The sequence below is a fragment of the Leucopleurus acutus genome (assembly GCF_964270905.1).
Source record: "Leucopleurus acutus genome assembly, chromosome: 16".
Classification (NCBI taxonomy): Eukaryota; Metazoa; Chordata; class Mammalia; order Artiodactyla; family Delphinidae; genus Leucopleurus; species Leucopleurus acutus.
In genome coordinates this window covers 25248322-25270676 of record NC_139158.1, presented here as the reverse complement: position 1 = coordinate 25270676, position 22355 = coordinate 25248322, and positions in this window count along the sequence as shown.

Below are 22355 nucleotides of genomic sequence, written 5' to 3'. Positions count from 1 at the left end.
GGGTGGGGAGAGAGAGTGAAAGAGAGGGAGGGAGGGAGGAAGAGAGAGATTTTAGAGTGATTTTGTAGAGTTTCTGGATCAGAATTCTGAATAATACATAGGTGTTGGGAAGTCAGGACCAGGAAAAAAATGCCCAAATTGGACTCTGTTCCTCCATAAAGTTGTGAGTTCACAATCATTAGATCTGTGCAAGAAAACCTGGATAACATCAGAATAGACTTTATCTGATTCATATTTTTTTTTTTTTTTTGCGGTACGCGGGCCTCTCACTGCCGTGGCCTCTCCCGTCGCAGAGCACAGGCTCCAGACGCGCAGGCTCAGCGGCCATGGCTCACGGGCCCAGCCGCTCCGCGGCATGTGGGATCTTCCCGGACCAGGGCATGAACCCGTGTCCCCTGCATCGGCAGGTGGACTCTCAACCACTGCGCCACCAGGGAAGCCCTAGCTGATTCATATTTTGAGCAGAGACTGCAACTCATTAACATCCCAAATCATTCAAAACTCTGAAGGCATGTAATTACTTGAGAAACAGTGACATTGACAAGATCTTCTAAATTTGTAGACTTTTAAACTTCTTAGATGAGAATTCTGACTTTGATTCTATAGAATAGCTTTCAAAAAAATGTCTCATGACCAGGCATCCCATCCAGCTGTGTGGTTTGTAGGAAGATGTCTACATAGACACAGTCTTAACCTTGGCTGAATATTAGAATCGGTTGGGGTGCTTTAAAAAATACCAATGTCTAGTCCTCACTCAGGGTGTTTGATTTAACCTTTCTGGGGTTGGAGTCTAGACATTCCTTTTTTAAATAATCTCCCTAGATGATTCCAGTCTGCAACCAAGGTTAAGAATAACTAGCACAGAGGGTGTTACCATTGATCTTCAGTTGAGCAAACATGGCAAGCATTTGTGTTTTGCCTCTGGCACATCCATTTCTCCATCCTCCAGCCACAGTCCCCTGTTTTGTTTGGGAATGCGTCACTTCCGTCTTCCTATCCATGCAGTTTTGGAGGCATTGACTCCATGATTCTGGACGGAACAGGATTCTTAGACTTCAGCCAGCACCCAGGTTCTCCAGGGCAATCAGAAAGCATCAGGACTTTTCGGGAGAATTCCTCCTTTTGCCCAGATTTGAAACTGCTAGGAGGCTGGAGAAACTGGGAGCCACCCCAGATCCCAAGAATGAAGCTTGCACAGAAAAAGGGAGGGTAGAAAGATGGAGAGAAACAGAATTCTGATGACGTCAGAATTAGATTATTAATTTAGTCATGATTATGGTCATTGTTATCTCTATTTCACAGATGAGGAAACCAAGGCTAGGTGAGGTTAGATTAGTTGTCCCAAATTCCACAGTCCATCAGTAGAAGAGGCTGAATTTGACTCCATGAAGGTCAGATTTCAAAAGTTAGGGAATTTCTGCTCTCCACACTGCCACAACTAGTAAACATACCATCAGTCTCCTCTACCTCTGTGAAACTGAATAATTATGAATTTAAAAAATAGCAAGTCTGCGTTTGAGACTGTCAAGGAAACTTTATGCTCTTTGGGCAATGCTTATGTTCTGTGTACCCAACACTTACCTCTATTTCTCAGGATAATTCAAGGTTTTTATTTGCTTGTTTTTTCCTCATTTTCAACAGAAAGAACCCTACCTATTATAGAAATGATAATGTATGTTTCTAACATTGTCCTCTCTTGGAATTTTTCTTTGGGTACATTCTTGCTGACTCCCCAGACGTAAGTGCATAGCAGAGAGTAGGGAAGGTATAGAATGCTTTGGAAAGATGAGGAAGAGAGAGCCAAGAAAAAATAAAATGTGGACCACAGTTTGTGGACTGTGTTTCATACTCTTTAGAGGAGCATCTCTAAGGCATCCCCGTAGAGTCTGAAAATAACACTGCCAGATAACAGGTGGGATGGAGAAACTAGGACATAATAACAATGCATATTAAACCCTTACTGTGAAAGTAAGGTGCCGGGAATGGGATTTGATTTCCAAACACAGGGGCTTTCTGTTACACTTCCCAGCTGCAAAGCCCTTCTCACTCCATCACTGTTCTGCTTTGCTGATAAAAAGAGTTGTTATGAATTTTAAGATGATCAGAGTTATCTTGAAGGTTATCAAGTAGATTTTCTGTCCTTTTGGGTGATGTTTATCAGGCTAACCTTGAAACTACTCCGAAATGGCAGACAGAGTTGTTCTCTAGGTCTTGAGCTATGAGTCAGGCCTGAGTATTTCTTTAGAACGAAAGAAAAAAATCAGATTTGGAGAGTTCCCCAGCTTTCAGACTCATGGTTTGAATTCCAATAAGGAATCAGATGAGAAGGGATATATGCATAGCCTCTCCCACCCAGCAAGCCCTTTGGTGGGCTCCTCTGGTTATTGCACAGTGATAGCATCCAACCGTGAAGACCCTAAGCATGGCCTCCCTCAGAGCAGTTGTGATAAAAGTCCAAGAGGCAAGTCGAAGCAGCAACACGCTGTACTTTACAAATCAGTTTAATTAACCTGAGTAGTCATGGGAAACTCCACTCAACTAGTTGGTTGGTGGGATAACATGGTTAACCAAGGACGAGGCCAAATTAGACCTGGACCCCGGAGGCTGAGTCTCAATTCCCAGCTGTGAGACTGTTCACCTTTTCACATCTAATTGCAGCCATCAGTTTAATCCTTAAAGAATTATGTCCAATTGGTTTCTGTCTGTCTGCATTTGTAAATGTCATTCTGCCCAGCATGTGTTGGAAAGATTAGCTGGGCTTCATCATTTTGTTAGCATGAATCAATAATGTGGGATTCTTGGCTCACTGAATTTTTAAAGTCATCTGTGAATCAATGTAAGCGATTTGTGCAGCACCCCTTATAACATGCTAATTTGAAATCATTGGGTAAGATGCCTAGTTTTGGAAGACAGTTATTGAAAATTTTAAGATTAGCTTAAAGTTTAGCTCAAGTTAAAGAAGAGAGATGCTATGTCATGTTGCTTTGCTGATGCACTTGCATGGATTCTGTTCCTGGGAAAGGGCTAAAATTAAATTATCAAAATTAATAGCAGATTATGAATAAAAGCATGGTCTGAGAAAATGCAAAACAAAGGCCCCTGCAGGGAACCCTTATGATGGACTCTTCAAAATGTCCATCAGTGTTTCAAAACTGCCTCACTCTCGTAAGATGTAGCAATGATGGTGGAAATTACAACCTATGTGGAAAACCAAGGGAGTGTAATGCATTTCCTGGAAATTGCCCTATAAAGGTAGCTCATCTTTCCCCAAAGTGGATGAAAAGCAAACAGTTCTTATGTGGTAATGCCACATAGTTGTTTACTTTTCTTTTCCATCGCAGAAAATCCACAGCCAGATTACATTATGGTCTGAGCTTCAGTAAAGCCAAACTCTTCCTCAACGTGTAGAATTGGGCGTTGATGTAGTGGTGTTATTAATCAGTAAAAGATGTCCTCTAAGAATATTCAACTTCCTTAGTTATAAAAGACAATTTAATTGATCAAACTAGTAAATACTGAAAAAATATTAAAGATGTGGAAGGTGGGTGATTTACTGCTGAGAGGTGTATAAATTATTGCCATCTTTCTGACAAGCTATTTCATAAGAGTATCTGATGACTTAAAATGATCTTACCCTTTTAACCTAATAAATCCAGTTTTAGGGAACATTCAGAATTATGTGCAAATATTTATGCTTAAATATGTTTACCATTGTGTTAATTCAAATAACAAAAAAATGTGGAAACAACCTAAACATCTAACAAAGTGAATGATTGAAATACTTATAAATTTCCCTATGATAAATTACCCCAGATTCATAAAAAGAGGGTTTGCAAAGAACTTTTAATTTCCTGGGAAAATGTGTAAATGTAATGTTATATGACAAAGTAAATATATAAAGTTATATGCATCATATCACCTCACCTGTGTAAAAAATGCATTTTGGGAAAGATGCTGGAAGTTAATATACAGGGATGTTAACAGTCATTCAATAAACACTTGTCAGGCATTACTTTTTTGGGTACTCTTCTAGAACTAGAGATTACAGTGATGAACCAGGTAAGTCCCTGCCCCATATGAAGGTTACATTTTAGTAGGAGACAAGCAAAAAAATTAAGGCACTATCTGGTAGTGATACGAGTTATAAAGAAATAAAATACAACAGTATACTAGATGAAGTTAGCATTAGGGGGCACGGTGGAGGGCTTCAGTTGGAGTGTTAGAGAAGCTTCTCTGAGGTGTGATAAGCTGATAGGGAGTGAGAAATGTGATGAACACATGCAAAGGCAAGGGTGTGTTCTAGAAATATAAAGAACTGCTGGAGCTTACTGAGTGAGGGCTGAGTGGTCACAGTCCAAAGCAAGCAGATCTTGGAGGCCAGAGTGAGGTATTTATTTATCTTTCTTCCAGTTTTATTGAGATATGATTTTTATACAGTGCTGTATAAGTTTGTGTACAGCATCATGATTTGACTTACCCACAATATGAAATGATTACGAGTTTAGTGAACATCCATCATCTCATCTAGATACAACATTAAAGAAATAGAAAAACAATTTTTTAACTTGTGATGAGAACTCAGGATTTACTCTCTCAATAACTTTCATATACAACATAGAGCAGCATTAATTGTATTTGTCATGTTGTACATTATATCCTTAGTTCTCATTTATCTTGTAAGTGGAAGTTTGTACCTTTTGACTGCCTTCATCTAATTCTCCCTCACTCCACCCCCTGCCAAAAATCTGATCTCTTTCTCTATGAGTTTGTTTGTTTTTGAAGTAGAATTGACTTACAACACTATGTTGGTTCTTGTTATACAACATAATGATTCAATATTTCTATACATTTCATAATGATCACCAGGCTAAGTCTGGTTATGATCTGTCACATAATTATTATGTAATTATGATATTGTATAATTATTGACTATATTCCCCACATTGTACATCTCATACCCCTGACTCATTTATTTTGCAACTGCAACCTCTTAATCTCCCTCACCTATCTCATCCCTCTACCCCCTCTCCTCTGACAACCACCTGTTGTACTCTGTATCCATGACTCAGTTTTGGTTTTGTTTTGTTTGTTCTTTTATTTTCTAGATTCCACATGTAAGTGAAATCATACGGTATTTGTCTTTCTCTGTCTGACTTATTTCATTTACCATAATACCTTCTAGGGCCACCCATGTTGTTGCAAATGGCACAATTTTATTCTTTTTTATGGCTAAGTAATATTCCATTGTATACATACCATATCTTCTTTATCCATTCATCTGTTGATGAGCACTCAGTTTGCTTCCATGTCTTTGCTATTGTAAATGATGCTACAATGAACATAGAAGTGCAAATATCTTTTCAAATTAGTGTTTTCAAAATCTTCAGATAAATACCCATGAGTGGAATTACTGGATCATATGATAGTACTGTGTTCTCCATAGTGGCTACACCAGTTGACATTCTCACCAACAGGGAACGTAACTAGGGGTCCTTTTCTCCACATCCTCAACAACACTTGTTATTTGTAGTCTTTTTGATAACAGCTCATTTGACTGGTGTGATATGTTATCTCATTGTGGTTTTGATTTCCATTTCTCTGATGATTAGTGATGCTGAGCAACTTTTCACCTGCCGGTAGGCTATTTGTATGTCTTCTGTAGAAAAATGTCTATTCAGGTTCTCTGCACATTTTTTTAATCAGGTTCTTTTTTTTGGATATTGAGTTGTATGTGTTCTTTGTATATTTTGGATATTAACCCCTTAACAGGTAGATCATTTGCAAATATCTTCTGTCATTCAGTAGGCTGCCTTTTCATTTTGTTGATAGTTTGCTTTGTTGTGCAAAAGCTGTTTAGTTTGATGTTGTTCCATTTGTTTATTTTTCTTTTTGTTTCCTTTGCCTGAGGAGACAGATCCAAATCAATGTTAATATTGCTAAGACCGATGTCAAAGAGTATGCTACCTATGTTTTCTTCTAGGACTGTAATGGTTTCAGGTCTTATGTTTAAGTGTTTACTCCATTTTGAATTTATTTTTGTACATGGCATGAGAAAGTTTCTTTTGCCTGCAGTTGTCCAGTTTTCCCAGCCCCATTTATTGAAGAGGCGGTCTTTTCCACATTGTATTTTCTTGGCTTCTTTGTCATAGATTAATCGACTGTATGAGTGTGGGTTTAATTTCTGAGCTCTCTATTCTGTTCTCTTAATCTATGTATGTGTTTTTGTGCCAGTACTGTACTTTTTGATTATTGTAGCTTTGTAGTATAGTTCGAAATCAGGGAGCCTGATTCCTTCAGCTCCATTTTTCTTTCTCAAGATTGCTTTGGCTGTTTGGGGTCTTTTGTGTTTCCATACAAATTTTAGAATGATTTGTTCGAGTGCTCTGGAAAATGTCATGGGTATTTTGATAGAGATTGCATTGAATCTGTAGATTGCCTTGGGTGGTACGGTTGCTTTAACAACATTAATGCTTTCAATCCATGAGCATGGTTTATCTTTACATTTGTTTATGTCATCTTCAGTTTCTTTCATCAGTGTTACAGTTTTCTGAGTACAAGTCTTTTACCTCAGTTAGATTTATTTCTAGGTATTTTATTCTTTTTGATGCAGTTAATGAGATTTATTAATTTATTAATTTCTCTTTCTGATAGTTCATTGTTAATTGTATTGTATAGAAATGCAATAGGTTTCTGTATATTAATTTAGTATCCTGCAACTTTTCTGGATTTATTGATGAGTTCTAATAGTTTTTCTGGTAGTGTCTTTAGGATTTTCTATATATAGTATTATGTCATCTGCAAGCAGCAACAGTTTTACTTCTTCCTTTCCAATTTGGATTCCTTTTACTTCTTCTTCTTTTTGATTGTTGTGGCTAAGTCTTCCAATACTATGTTGAATGAAAATGATGAGAGAGGGCATTCTTGTCTTGTTCCTGATCTTAGAGGAAATGCTTTAAGCTTTTCACCACTGAGTATGATGTTAACTGTGGGCTTGATGTTAGCTGTGGACTTCATTATGTTGAGGTATGTTCCCTTATACCCACTTGGTTGAGAGTTTTTATCATGAATAGGTGTTGAAATTTGTCGAAAGCTTTTTCTGCATCTACTGAAATGATCATTTGATTTTTATTCTTCAGTTTTTTAATGTGGTATATCACATAGTTTGATTTGCAGATATTGAACTATTCTTGGATCCTTGGGATAAATCCCACTTGATCATGGTGTATTGAGTTGTTAATGAATTGTTGAGTTTGGTTTGCTAATATTTTGTTGAGAACTTTTGCATCTATGTTAATTAGTGATATTGGCCTGTAATTTCCTTTTTTTGTGTTGTCTTTGTCTGGTTTTGGTATTAGAGTGATGCTGGCCTCATAGAAGGGGTTCTGAAGCTTTCCTTTTCTCTACAATTTTTTGGAATAGTTTAAGAAGGATAGGTGTTAACTCTTTGTTAAATATTTGGTGGAATTCACCTATGAAGCCATCTAGTCCTGGACTTTTGTTTGTTGGGAGTTTTTTAATTACTGATTCAATTTTATTACTGATAATTTGTCAGTTCATGTTTTCTATTTCTTCCTGATTCCATCTTGGGAGATTGTACATTTCTAAGAATTTGTTCATTTCCTCTAGGCTGTCTATTTTATTGGTGTATAATTGTTTGTAATAATCTCTTATGATCTTTTGTATTTCTGTGATGTCAGTTTGACTTCTCTTTTATTTCTGAATTTATTTATTTGGGATCTCTCTTTTTTTCTTGATGGATCTGACTAGAGGCTTATCAATTTTATTTACCTTTTCAAAGAACCAGCTCTTAGTTTCATTGACCTTTTCTATTATTTTTTAGTCTCTATTTCATTTATTTCTGCTCTGATCTTAATGATTTTTTTCCCTTCTACTCACTTTGGGTTTTGTTTGTTCTTCTTCATGTAGTACCTTTAGGTGTAAGGCTAGGTTGTTTATTTGAGATTTTTCTTGTTTCCTGAGGTAGGCTTGTATCACCTAAACTTTCCTCTTAGAATTGCTCTTGCTGTGTCCTATAGATTTTGGATCATTGTGTTTTCATTTTCATTTATCTTGAGGCATTTTTTGATTTCCTCTTCGATTTCTTCAGTGACCCATTGGTTGTTTAGTAGAATATTGTTTAGCCTCCACGTGTTTGTGTCTTTTGCAGTGTTTATTTATTTATTTTTTTTGTAGTTGATTTCTAGTCTCATAGCACTGCAGTTGGCAAAGATGCTTGATATGATTTCAGTTTTCTTAAGTTCATTGAGACTTGTTTTGTGGCTTAGCATGGGTTCTATCCTGAAGAATGTTCGACGTGCACTTGAAAAGAATGTGTATTCTGCTGCTTTGGGTTGGAATCTTCTCTCTATGTATCTATTAAGTCCATCTGGTCTGATGTGTCATATAAAGCCAGTGTTTCCTTATTGATTTTCTGTCTGGCTTATCTGTCCACTGATCTAAGTAGGGTGTTAATATCCCATACTCTTATTGTATTACTGTCAATGTCTCCCTTTATGTTAATATTTACTTTATGTATTTGGGTGCTCCTATGTTGGTGCATATATATTTATAATTGTTATATCTTCTTGTTGGATTGATCCTTTGATAATGTAATGTCCTTCTTTGCCTTTTGTCTTCTGTTACAATCTTTATTTTAAAATCTATTTTGTCTGATATGAGTATTCCCAACCCGATTTTCTTTTCATTTCTATTTTTATGGAATACCCTTTTCCATCTCCTCATTTGCAGTCTGTGTGTGTCTTTAGATTTGAAGTTAGTCGCTTTTAGGCCACATATATGGGTCTTTTTTTGTATCCATTCAGCTACTCTATGCCTTTTGATTGGAGCATTTAGTCTATTTATAGTTCAAGTAATTATTGATAGGTATGTAGTTATTGCCATTTTGTTCATTGTTTTCTATTTGTTTTTATAATTCTTTTCTGTTTCTTTCTTCTTTTGCTCTCTTCCCTTGTGATTTGATGACTATCTTTAGTGTTATGTTTGAATTCCTTTCTCTTTTTTTGTGTGTATCTATTTTAGATTTTTGGTTTGTGGTTACCATGATATATATATATATATATATATATATATAAAATGATGTAAGTTGATGATCTCTTAAGTTCAAACACATTTTATTTTACAACCCTGCAATTTACACCCCTACCCCACATTTTAGTGTTTTTAATATCATATTTTACATATTTTGATTTTGTATATCCCTTAAATATTTATTGTGGATGTATATGATTTTACTACTTTGACTTTTAACCTTTCTACTAGCTTTATAAGTGGTTGATCTAGTACTTTTGCTGTATATTTGCCTTTACCAATGAGATTTTTCCTTTTGTAATTTTTGTATTTCTGGTTGGGGTCTTGTCTCTTCCACTTAGAGAAGTCTCTTAACCATTTCTTGTAAATCAGGTTTAATGGTGCTGATCTCTTTTGGCTTTTGCTTGTCTGTAAATCTCTTTATTTCTCCTTCAAATTTGAATGATGGCTTTGCTGGGTAGATTATTCTTATCTCTTTAAATATGTCATACCACTCCCTGCCAACCTGCAGCTCCCTGCCAACCAGCTGATAGCCTTGTGGGAGTTCCTTTATGTTTTCCTTGCTGCTTTTAAGATTCTCTCTTTGTATTTAATTTTTACCATTTTAATTACAACATGCCTTGGTATGAACCTCTTTGGGACTGTCTGTGCTTCCTGGACCTGGATGTCTTTTTTTTCTCCCAGTTAGGGAAGTGTTCAGCTATTATGTCTTCAAATATGTTCTCTGCCCCTTACTCTTGCTCTTTTCCTTCTGGGACCCTCATAATGTGAATGTTAGCATGAATGATGTTGTCCCAGAGGTCTTTTAAACTGTCCTCATTTTTAAAAGTTCTTTTTTCTTTTTCTCTGTTCAGCTTGAGTGATTTCCACTACTCTGTCTTTCAGTTCATTGATCTGTTCCTCTGTATCTTCTAATCTACTGTTGATTCCTTCCAGTGTAGTTTTTATTTTAGCTACTGTGTTCTTCATTGCTGTTTGGTTCTTCTTTGTATTTTCCAACTCTTTTAGGAACTTTTCACTGTGTTCATCCATTCTTGTCCTGTGTTTGATGAGCATCTTTATGATCATTACCTTGAACTCTTTATCAGGTAGATTGTTTATCTCCACTTTGCTTAGTTCTTTTTCTGAGGTTATGTCTTGTTTCTTCATTTGGAACATATTCCTCTGTCACCTCATTTTGCCTGATTCTCCATTTTTATTTCCATGTATTAGGTAGGACATTTACATTTCCCTATCTTGGAGACGTGGCCTTGTGTAGGAGATGTCCTATGGGGCCCAGCAGTACACTCCCCTCTGTTCACCAGAGCTGTGTTCTCTGGGCATGTCCCCTATGTGGGCTGCATGGGTCCTTCTGTTTTAGCAGGGCTGACTACTGTGGGTGGCTCCTGGCCTGGTTGGTTGCCATGCTTTGCCTACTGCAGAGGCTGATAGCCATTGATGGGTGGTATATATCCTCACGCAGCTGGCTGCGTGACCTGGGGAGTTCCAGTCCTGGTGCCAGCCAGCTGGTGGGCAGGACTGGGTCCCAGGCCCTCTGGTGGGTGGGGCTGGTTCCCAGGGCAGCTGGGGTGCTCAGGGGGGCCTATGGCTAATTCCAGCCTGCTGGTGGATAGGGCTCTGTCCATGCATGGCTGGCTCCTTGGCCTGGGTGGTCCCAAGATTGGTGTTGCCTGGCTGATGGGTCAGCCTGGTTCCTGGTACCAGTAAGCTAGAGGGAAGACTCCAAAATGGTGCTTGCCAGCAGCAGTACCCTCGTGGTTGAATTAGCAACCCCACATTGCTGCAGTCAGTGTCTGTGTCCCCAGGTTGAGTCCCAGTTGCCTCCTGACTTTTGGGGAGCTTCTCCAAGATCAGCAAGTGGGTCTGACAAAGGCTCCTTTCAAATTATTATTCATGTCCTGGACTTCAGAGCACATGAGATTTTTTGGTGTGCCCTTTAAGAGTGGAGTCTCTGTTTTCTATAGTCCTTGGGTCTCCCAAAAGTAAGCCCTGCTTCCTTCAAAGCCAAATGTTCTGTGGGCTCATCTTCCTAGTGCAGGACCCCCAAGGGGCCCAATATGGGGCTCAGACCCCTCACTCCTTGGGGAGAACCTCTGTCATGGTAATAATCCTCCCATTTGTGGGTTGCCTACCCAGGGGTGTGGGTCTCGTCTGTACCATCTCCACCCCTCCTACCCATCTTGTGGTGGTTCCTTCTTTATAATTTCATTTGTAGAAGATCTTTTCTACAACAGCTTGTCTTCAGATCTTTCTCATCAATAATTGCTCTGTAAATAGTTGTAATTTTTGTAAGCCTGTGGGAGGAGGTGAGCTCAGAGTCCTTCTACTCTTACCATGTTGGCCACTCTCAGAGTGAGGCATTTAAATCTCATATATATGTAGTGAGAAGCTTTGGAGGGCTTTGAGCTAGGAATTGACCTAATATGATTTACAGTTTTAAAATAGCCATGTAGATGCCTTTAGAAATATAATGTAGGGGTCAGGAGAGAAAATAGAGAAACTAAGTAAGTGGCTTTGCATGTTCCCTTTGATTCAGCAAAACCTATCTCTGATAGTTTATCATATGTATATAATTGCATGTATGAAAATACTATATGTAAGGTTAGTGCAGTATTTTTTGAGAGAGCAAAAGACTGGAAACAACCCAGTTTTCAAAGGATAGGTTACTGGTTAAATAAATTCTGTTACAGCCATATCATGGAATACTAAGCAACTGAATAAAGAATGAGGAAGCTCTCTCTAAGTATCCATATGGAAATATCTCCAAATGTACGATGAAGTGAGAGGAGCAGAACAGGGTGCATCATGTGCTAACAAGTAAAAACAAGGAGGGGGTATATATTTCTTATATTTAGATAAAGACTCTGTAAGGACACCTCAAAAAAATCTAAAAATTGGTTACCTGTGAAGGGTAGGGGTGGAAATGGGCCAGTGAAGTACAGCAGTATACATATTTTGATATGGTTTGCTTTTTGAACATGTGTACTATCTATTCAAACAAAATACCTAAGATGAGACGAGTCTTTGAGGAGGTGAGAGAAGATGGGATCTGGAGCCAAGTGGAGGGGTTGTCCATTGTCAATGTGTTTGTCACCAGAAGGTCAGGCTAATGGGATGATTATTGCCTCAGTTCTCCTCATCTGAAAAATGGTGAATGTATGGTACATACCTCATGATATAAAATAAATAACAATGCCTAGAAAGTAGCATGCTCTCAGTAAATATTAGTCATTTTTATTATTATATTTATTCTATGTGTTTCAAAGTATTCCATATTAACAATTTGTTAAAATATGTATTAACATCCTGTCATATCATATTCCCTGGTCAATGTGAGTATTGGAAATGCAAAAGTAACTCAGAAACCCTTAGCAATTTGAGACTTTTTCAGCACCAAGGACAGCAAACTTCGTACTAATCTGCACACACAAGATTCCAGTGTAGGATTGCCTAGGGCCCAGTCCCTCTCAGAAATACATAAAGGGGAATGGGGGACAAACGCAGCAAGTCTTAGATTGAGCCCTGCGGGAAATTCCACTTCGCATTTGCAAAGTACAAGCCTGGGCTCTTTCTTTGTGGTATCTCTGCCACTTGCAGATAATTCTGGCACTGTATGAGGCATTGCTCCCTATCTCCCAGGAACCCAGCATGTTTGTATGGGCTTAGAGAAAAGCAAGGGAGAGTTGGGGAAATCAGAATTCATGTTTCAGAGGCAGTCTTAAGGACACCTGCAATGCCAGGAGATGGCAGATTACATTCGGATGTGACGTGGACCTGAGTTCTGAATATGTTGACTTTATCTTTTAATAATGCATTTCATTAGGAACAAGGACTATTGATGTACCTGGCAAATAAAATGCATTCTTCACAAGCAGCCTCACTCTTCAGTAGTTTCTTTAGCAGAGGGAGAATAAGCAATGCTTGACGGCTGTTTCTCTTTTTAAAAATTGTCCATCTGTGCCTCTGGGGAAGGGGATCAGAAATGGGGAGTGAGGAAGGGAAGAGAAACTAATCCCACCAGGCTTCTGTTTTGAGCCAGACACTTCACATACCTTAGCTCATGTAATCCTCTTCACTACCTTTAAGGTAGCATCAGCCCTATTTGTACAAGGGAGAAAGCTCTGAGAAATTTTGTAGCTTACCCGTAGTCATACTGCTAATGAGTAGTAGCCCGTTGATATTTGAGCTCATGACTTTCTTCCTGTGTTTAGAACCCGTTCCTCTGCTCCAGTGTTTTTCAACTTTGGCACTATTGACCTTTTGTTTTGGGTGATTGTGAGTGTGTATGTGTGTTGGGGAGAAGAGGCTGAGCTGTGCATTGTAGGATATATTGCATCATCGCAGGTGCAGTAGCACACCCGCCCCCAGTTGTAATAACCAAACATGTCTCCAGACATTGTTAAATGTCCCCTGGGGGACAAAATCTCCCCAGGCTGAGAACCACTGGTCTACATCATGCTGCCTGAAGAATGCTCCTACAGCTCACAGCTCAGCAACAGTTTTCTAGATTGTGATCATAGATCATATTTGTGTGTGCTACCTACATTCATTCTTTCATTCACTCAGTCCTTAAACTGTCCATCAATAGTTAACTGAGTGTCTGCTCTAAGCCAGGCACTCTGCTAGGTACTGAGATAAGAAGATAAATGTTAAACAGTCCCTGGCCTTGCACCATGCAGTCTGATGGAGAGACAGATAAACACAGCCATCAGTGTGGTGAGTACAATGCCAGTGGCAGCTCAGAGATATTTATCCTAGCCTGGGGATTGGGTCTTTGAGTAAGAAGAAACTACTAGGTATTCAGGGTCCATAGGTTAACTTAAAAGATAACCTTATTTTAGGGGCTTTTGCTTAGGGATTATTCTGAGTTTCTATTTAATGAATCCTTAGTGATCCCGTGGACAGGATTTTAAAAAAATATTTTATTGTGATATACACAGTGCAAAGCACATATTTCCTGGGTGTAAAGCTCGATGAATTTTTACATATGTTCACATCCATGCATGCACAACTCAAGATCAAGATACAGAACATTTCTGTCACCCAGAAGTTTCCCTTATGCCGTTTAATGAGTTGAAATCCCTGCAATGATAAACGCTATACAACTTCTGTCACCATAGATTAGTTTTACCTGTTCTTGAACTTCATATAAATGGAATTATTATAATGTGTGTTTTCTTTGTTGTCTGTCTTATTTATCTCATCTTTACATTTGTGAGATTTTTTCATAGTGTTACACATAGTAGTATTTCATTTTTTTTATCGCCATATAAAGTTCTATTAAGTGAATATTGCTGGAAAACATCCATTTTCCTATCGATGAATATTTAGGCTGTTTGCAATTTTGCTTCTTATTAATAAAGCTGTCATAAACATTTTCACTGATGTCTTTTGATGGACATAATCACTTCTTTCTCTTGAGCATACACCTAGGAATGGAATTACTGAGTCATAGGGTAGGTAAATGTTTAGTTTTAAGAGATGCTGCCTGGCTTTTTTCCAGAGAGCCCATACCAATTTATACCCCCACCAGCAACTCTTGAGAGTTCTGGTTGCTGTCAGGTTTCTTAAGGCATCAAAGGTTAACATAGTGCATAAGTAAGGCAGGTATTTTAACCCTAAGGCTGCAGGCAGCAGGGGATGGGTTGGGAAGAAGGGTGACATCACTTTTGTCCACTGACCTAGCCTATCACAATCTCCCTACCTGGCTCTGAAAGAGAGACTTGTGGGTCAGGCCCACTGGTCAAGGACTGTATGAAGCTGCCTCCCCGACCATGAAATGCTGGGGAATCATAGCTGGCACTACAGAGTTTAAGAAAGAAATCAAGGTGAGAACCTGGGCCAGCCCAATTTCTTATCTGCCTAGAAGAGACACAGATCTGAGGTTGGTTGTATGTTGCAGCAAAGACACAGAATTCTTTGAGGCACCACAGTGTATGAAAAGAGCTCCAGGGGCCCTGTCTCAGCTCTGCTCTGGGACCAAGGAGAACCAACCTAAACTGTCCGAGATCATTTCCTCACTCACTGTACCTGCCTTGCCCACCTCCAAGTATTGTTGAGAGATCAAATGATAATATGTACACAAGGAATAGTGTGTACGTGAATAGGTGATTGTTTTCCCCAAGTTTTACAGTGGCCATCCCTGCTGTTGGTTGCAGGGGACCAGAGTCAAGGAAAAGCTGTGTATAATGATGGAAAGGCTATGGGACTAATCGTAGCACCTTCAATCACTTACCCCTGGAGGGTCTGGGTTACTCCATCTTTCTGGTCCCCAGTGTCCCCATCTGTGAAAGAATAACTTGGACCAAATAATCTCTGATGACATTGCTTAGACCCCGTTAGAGATAACCATGTTAGCTAACTTTTACTGAGTGCCAGGAACTGTGTGAAGCACTTTACATGCATCATCTTGTCCATTTCTCACAACCAATCTTATGAGGAAGACACCATTAATATTCCTGTTTGTCTGATAAGGAAACTGAGGCAAAGAAAACTTAAATAAAACTTACCTGAAGTCCCATAGTGAAGGCAGTATCTCACCCAGTCAGACTGATTCCTGAGGCAAGTTATTAAGGCTGTGATAGGACACACAGCCTTAATGAGTGGCTCCATCTTATGGGAAGGAAAGGAATTTAATGAAACATCTCAAGAATCACACAAACCTTCTTGCCATTTACTAGCTGTGTGGTCTCAAACAAGTGCCTTAAACTCGCTGGGTCTCAGTTTCTTCAACATTAAAAATGGGGATAGGACTTCCCTGGTGGTGCAGTGGTTGAGAGTCCACCTGCCGATTCAGGTGACACGGGTTCGTGCCCCGGTCCGGGAAGATCCCACGTGCCGCAGAGCGGCTGGGCCCGTGAACCATGGCCGCTGAGCCTGCGCGTCCGGAGCCTGTGCTCCGCGACGGGAGAGGCCACAACAGTGAGAGGCCCGCGTACCGCAAAAAAAAAAAAAAAATGGGGATAATATTTTCTATCTCACAGGAATAATATATAGGAATAACATGGTGCCCAAGACAACACTCAATAACTGCTAGCTCCCCTTTGTCTATCACTAGGTAAGTCAAGGTAGAAATGAAGAATGGTAATTGATAATGACCTTACCTCCTATGTCCTTGCCACAAGAGAATGTTCTTGGAATAATGCCAAGCTAAAAGTGCAATGTAATACGACAGAGTAGGAGGAAAACATGTGTCAAACTGGATTTTAGTTTTTATTAATTTCCCTACCCTTTCCACCCTATCATAAAAGTGATAACTGCTTATTTTAGGAAATTGTAAATTATAGGAAAAATGAAGAAAAACAAGTATCCATAATCTTGTCATCCAGACACAACTGCTGTCGATATTTGTATTTCCTTCCAATCTTCTTGCTTTTTTTTTAGTAGATGAAATCATATTGGGTATAAAGTTTTGTCGTTTGCTTTTCGAACTAAATAATATAACATACGCATTTTCCTGTGATAATGACAGTCTCTTTTTATCATCATTAAATGTATCATTTCATCTATCATGATTTACTTACTCCCATACTGTTTCTAAATTTTCCACAATTATCAAAATGCTAAGATGACCACAATTTCACATACAGAATTTATCCAAATTTCTAGTCATTTCCCTAAGACATTTTTAAAGAATCATGATATACATTGCCAAATAGCTTTTCAGAAATGTTTAACCAAATTATACTCCCACCAAGGTAATTTTTTTTTTACTATACCCATGCTAAGAGTGAGAATTGTAGGTTTAGAATCCTTGTTAATATGATTGTTAAAAAATATTACCTCATTATTTAAATTTACAATTCTTTGACCCAAAATGTGGTTGAATATTTATTCATATTGTTTCATTTTAAAATTTTTATTTAGGTCTGTATGGCCAATTTTTATTTTTATTGTGATATAAATCAAGTGTGTGTATATATAATTTAAATCATCATCATAATAATACAATAAACACTAATTTATCCACTACCCAGCTTATGAAATAGAACATTTTTATACCTTAGAAGTCTCCTGGGTGTCCCTCCTAAGTGTATTTTCCTCCTGCCTTCCTTCCAAATGTTCATAATTCTGACATCTGTGGTAATTATTTCCTTGATATTCCTTATGGTTTTACTACGTATTCATGCATCCCTAAAACAAAGTTTATCTGTTTTTGAACTTTATAAAAATGGAATAAATGATATAAATATTATTCTGTGGCTTATTTCACCCCTAACTGATATTCAGCTACACTGATGTGTACACTCAAATCCATTCCTTTTCCTTACTGAATAGTATTCCATCATATGCACATGTTTCTATAGTGGAATTGGTGAGTCACTGGTTATGTACAAGCTTCACCTTTACTTTGTAATAAGTTAGGTTTTAAGCTCATTTTCATATATGTTTTAATTATACAGTTCGAATTATTTGGTTCCTAATTTTATGTAGCATCTCTCTGACAATTATTTTTATTCCAGTATATAATTGTTTTCTTTTGTGATCCTTTCATTGGCTCAATATCTAGAAAGTTCTCTGTCACCCTTAAATGGAATTTTTTGTCATTGTGTTCTTCTGTTTTGTTGTTCTTTTCCATCTTTGAGTATTTTGGTATTTGGTGTATGTTTAATTTTTTACACCACTCGGGATTTATTTTGCTGTACAGCATGAAGTGGAAATGTTTGTTTTTGCTCAGTTGCTAACCAACTCCTTTCCCAAGCATTATCAAATAACTGTGCCATGTACTGTCTGAGGACTCTCAGCCCCATATGTGTCTCTATTGTACCTCAGCTAAGAGCCTGAAAACTACATTTCCCAGAGTTCCTTGCTGGCTGGTGTCTGCAAATAGGAGGCAGTCAGGTAGAATTAACAGGTGGGAAAATGTAAGAGCTATTTTTCTGGTTGTGGCAACGCTGTCAGCAGGAATGCAGACTCCTAGGCTCTTGATAACACCACCTTCCCTATTTTAATTCTTCAGCCCTAGAAGAGGTAGTATTCATCTCTGGGCAAAATGACCTCTCTTTTGTCCTTCTGGGTTCTCTATACATTTGTAATCAATTCCCTCTATTAAGTCCCTCTCTGCTTGAAATACCTAGAGTGCTTTCTGTTTTCCTGTGTGTACACTGATTGATAAATCTTCCTCTCCCCACTGATATGCAATGCCGAGCTTGTGTGTGTGTGTGTGTGTGTGTGTGTGTAAAGAAGGAGGGAGAGAATAGGAGGGAATGTGTGTTATTTGTTTTTGAGCTATGTATTTTGATTCATTGATCCTTGTGCCAGTTTGTGCACATGCATATTTATCATTATAATTATCCTAGCTTTAGCATGCATTTCAGTATCTGACAGTGCACATCTTCCCTCATTCTTCTTTTCTCCCATGGTCTGTTTTCACTGTTCTCATCTACTTATCAATCTGGGCTTTTAAGAAAAAAAAAATCAGTTGTGCTCTGCCTACTATAATCTTCCCCCCTGCATCTTGGTGAAGCTGAGTATTGCTTAAAGGAAGCTAACATTGCTTCACTGTGGAGAATCACAGAAACAGTCACACATGCACCCTCACACATGCCTTCCCCTTCCCATGGGCATTAGTGGGCAGCTGTGTCTGGGTGCACAGGTGATCAATTATCATCCATTCAGAGTGGTTCTTCCCCGCCACCTTGGGGTAACCCTACTTGGAGAAGAGGCTGAACTGTCGTCTCTAACAATGAAGGGGGATCTGATTTTCTCTGAGTCAGCCTGAGTAACAATGTCCAAGGTCAGAAGAGAGATTTCTTGCAAGACCTTGCAATTTCTCAATAATCCTATTTTGGCTCATTGGATGAAATGGCTGTGGGAAAATGATCTGATCATTATTTTAAACACCAGGGCAATCATAGTGGGAGATGCCTCTGAAACACACTATCTCTGCTTTGGTAACTACGGAAGAGAATTGGAGAAGGTGACCTCATAGTGCTTCTTTCTTTCTTTTTTTTTTTTTTTTGTAAGAGGAGACTCTCATAATATTCTGATATTCTGAAACAGCTCTGAGATCTCTCCACCAGGCTCTTCTCACGCTCTTCTGTTAAGCCTGGTTTGGTTGGAGACAAAGGCTGCCCCCTGTTTTGGTCCCAGCCCCGGGGAAACCTCTGGCCCTCTTCCCACACAGTTGGTTCTGTATGTCGGATCGCTTTGGAACATGAAAGCACTCTCCAAAAGCTTCAGGGTTTGGTGCCCCAGAGAGTCAGGCACATCGAGTGAGGAGCAGTGAGATTGTTTTCGAGGGAACGTGAGAACTGTGCCAAGGCTTGCTTGGCAGGGAAAGCTGGTGAAGGGCGGTGTGACTTTGCACACACCTGGAGCAGAGTAGGAATTCACCCTCTACCCGACGAGCTTCCGAGTCAGACTGCCTGGGTCTGAATTCTTGTTGCTTTGCCTCCAGTTATCTGGATACTTTCTGCGCCTCAGTTTCCTCCTCTTTACAGTGTTAAAAATAACAATGACTGTGTCAAAGGCTAGATAGATAGGATTAAATGAGGTAATCCATATAAGGGCTTAGAGTAGTGCCTGGTTATAATAAACAATACGTATTAGCTTCACCTCTCCATCCCCACTCCCCAACCCCCTCCCCTCCAGCCTTAACTCATAGGGGGTTAATTGTCTAGGCTTAGGAGCCAGACTGCCCAGTTTGTATCCTGATTCTGCTAATTCCTAGCTGTGTGACTTTCAGTGAGTCGCCTAGCCTCTCTGAGCCTTACTTTGTTCACCTGTAAGTAGATTTAATAATAGTACCTCCTTATGGCATTGCTGTGAGGATTGAATTAATTAATTCACAGTAAACATTTAGACCAGTGGTTCTCAACTGGGGTCATGCTTGCCTCCCAGGGGGCATTTGGTAATGTCTGCAGGCATGCTGGTTGTCACAACTGGGGTGTGTGCTATTGGCCTTATGAGTAGAGGCCAGGGATGCTGCTAAACATTCTACAATGCACAGATAGCTTCCCACCCCCAACAAGGAATTATCTGGCCCCAAATGTCAAGAGTGCCAAGGCTGAGAAACCCTGGTAGACCTGATAGATAGATTCGTGGCTTGGCTGTTTTCATTTCAGCAACAGTTTTGTGTACTTACACTGTGCTGGGAACTGCACTATATTCTGGGAATGAAAAGATGAATCACATGCAGGCCCTGCCCTCAAGTGGCTCAGTCTGGAGGGGAAGACAGTATAAGGCTTTGGGATTGGAAAGTGGAACAGAGGGCTTGGGCCCTGGAAGCCATGCAGAGCAGCTGGTCAAAGGAGGCCCCCTTTTTATTTCATTGCTCCTCTGATTGTAGAACTAGACACACTTCTGGTGGGACTCCACATAAGCAGGTAATTGTGATGCAGGCAGAAGTGCTGGATTCTGTGGACCCACATGGCAAGGCCCCTGTTCTAGTTGGAGGAGGTGAGGACTGGTTTCTAAAAGGAGGTGATGCTTGTTGATGTCTCATGAAAATGAGTAAGATTTAGGAAGGCAAATGTGAGGAAGGGAAGGGCAGAGGAAACCTCCCATGTAAAGGGACAGAGGTAACATTTAGTCAGTAAGTGTCTGTTGAGCACCTAATGTGGGCCAGACACAGTTCTAGGCTCTGGGAATACAGCAGTGAACCAAAGACAAAAGTCCATGCCCTCATGGAGCTTCTTTCCATGTAGTGGTGGGGGCTGGACACAGACAACAAACAAACAAACACATAGGTAATATGTCAGGTGGTGACAAGTCCTGTAAGCAAGGAAGAGGGATAGAGAGTGCTTGGTGGAGGGGGGTTGCAATATTAAATATGTGAATTAAGAAAGGCCTCAATGAGGATGTGACCTTCTTCTTCAAGCAACGACCTGAAGAAAGTGAAGGAGGGAGCCACATGTATATCTGTGTTCCAAGTACTGGTAGTGGCTTATGCAAAGGCCCTGTGGCAGGTGCCTTCCTGGAGTGTTTGAGGGTCAGCAGGAAGATCAGTGGAGTGAGGGGAAGAATTGGACTAAAGTGGAAGCAGTTGCCAGGCCAAGGAAAGTCTTGGATGCCATAGTAAGGAGAATGGATTTTCTTCTGAAGGTTATTTTATCAGCCACTGAGGAAATACGCAAATATCTTCTATAAGACATTGACCCTGCCTGAAGCACATAACTGGTACTTACTTGCCTGCAAGATGTTTTCAACACAGGAGGACCCTTTTTGTATCTCCTTCTAGTAAAGTTTCGTGGTGGCAACTGAGCCCCTAGTTTCAGTCCCAGTTATGTGGCTTCGGGCATGTCACTCTGACTCTTTGAGTCTCATATTCCTTACTCGAGGAATGAGGGACATTCAGTGATCACTAACTTCCGTTCCAGCTCCAGGACTATGAATGCCTCAAAATTCTTCATGGAAGCTTGTAGACAATTGCTGAACCTGTGGAGCACTAACTGTATACCAAACATTCTACAGGTAGTGGCTGAGGAAATGTTCAACAAGACCCTGGGGTAGAAGCAGTGTTATCTCCACTTTAGTGATGAGGAAATAGAGGCACAAAGGGGCTGAGCAAGGTGGCTAAAGTTGCACAGCTTAATTGTGACAGTCAGACCCAGCTCTATCTGTCTGCAAAGCCCACACGCTGTGGGCTCCATGAACAAGAATATCAAAGATGACATCAGAGTGAGGCTCCCACAGTACGTAGCACACCCGGGAAGGACAATCCCAGCGTTCTGCTTCTCCTGTCTCTGCTCTCACACCTGCTCTGCTGATGTACCTGAGGGGCTCGGAAGACCTGGCCAGGGTCGTGGGGTCCTTTCAGCGAAGTCACAGCCAGGGTGCTAAGTCATTGAATAAGGGCTGAAATTTTATCCAGAACAGGCCCACGAGACAGTTTTGAGCAGTGGGTCATAGGCTTATTTGGGGGCTGCACGGGGCATCCTGTGCCCTGTTGTGGTTGAAGGAGAGCCAGACTTCAGCCCCAGCCGCCAGGAGACTCAGACCACAAGATGGAAAGCATGGCTGACACGTCCACCCTACTGCACAGGGTTGCCTAGCAACGGGAAGTGACAAGCTGCCAACTCAGTGATACAATCAGAATCAGCCAATTAAAACTTTTATTTATTTATTTTTTGCATTTTCCTTTTTTTATTGTTTCCATAATTTCCTTTTGTCCCAACTGCCCTTAAACATGGATGAGGAATCCCGCCAGAGGAGAGTGGGACTGGTGGGTCTGACACAGCACTTCTCTCCCCTATATAGTCAGAAAATATGCTCATCACGTGAGCCATGGAGTGGAGGGCAACTTTATTAAACAGCAGGTTTGTGCACCTGTCTTAGGTACTTAGCTGCGCTGTGAAATTTAAAAT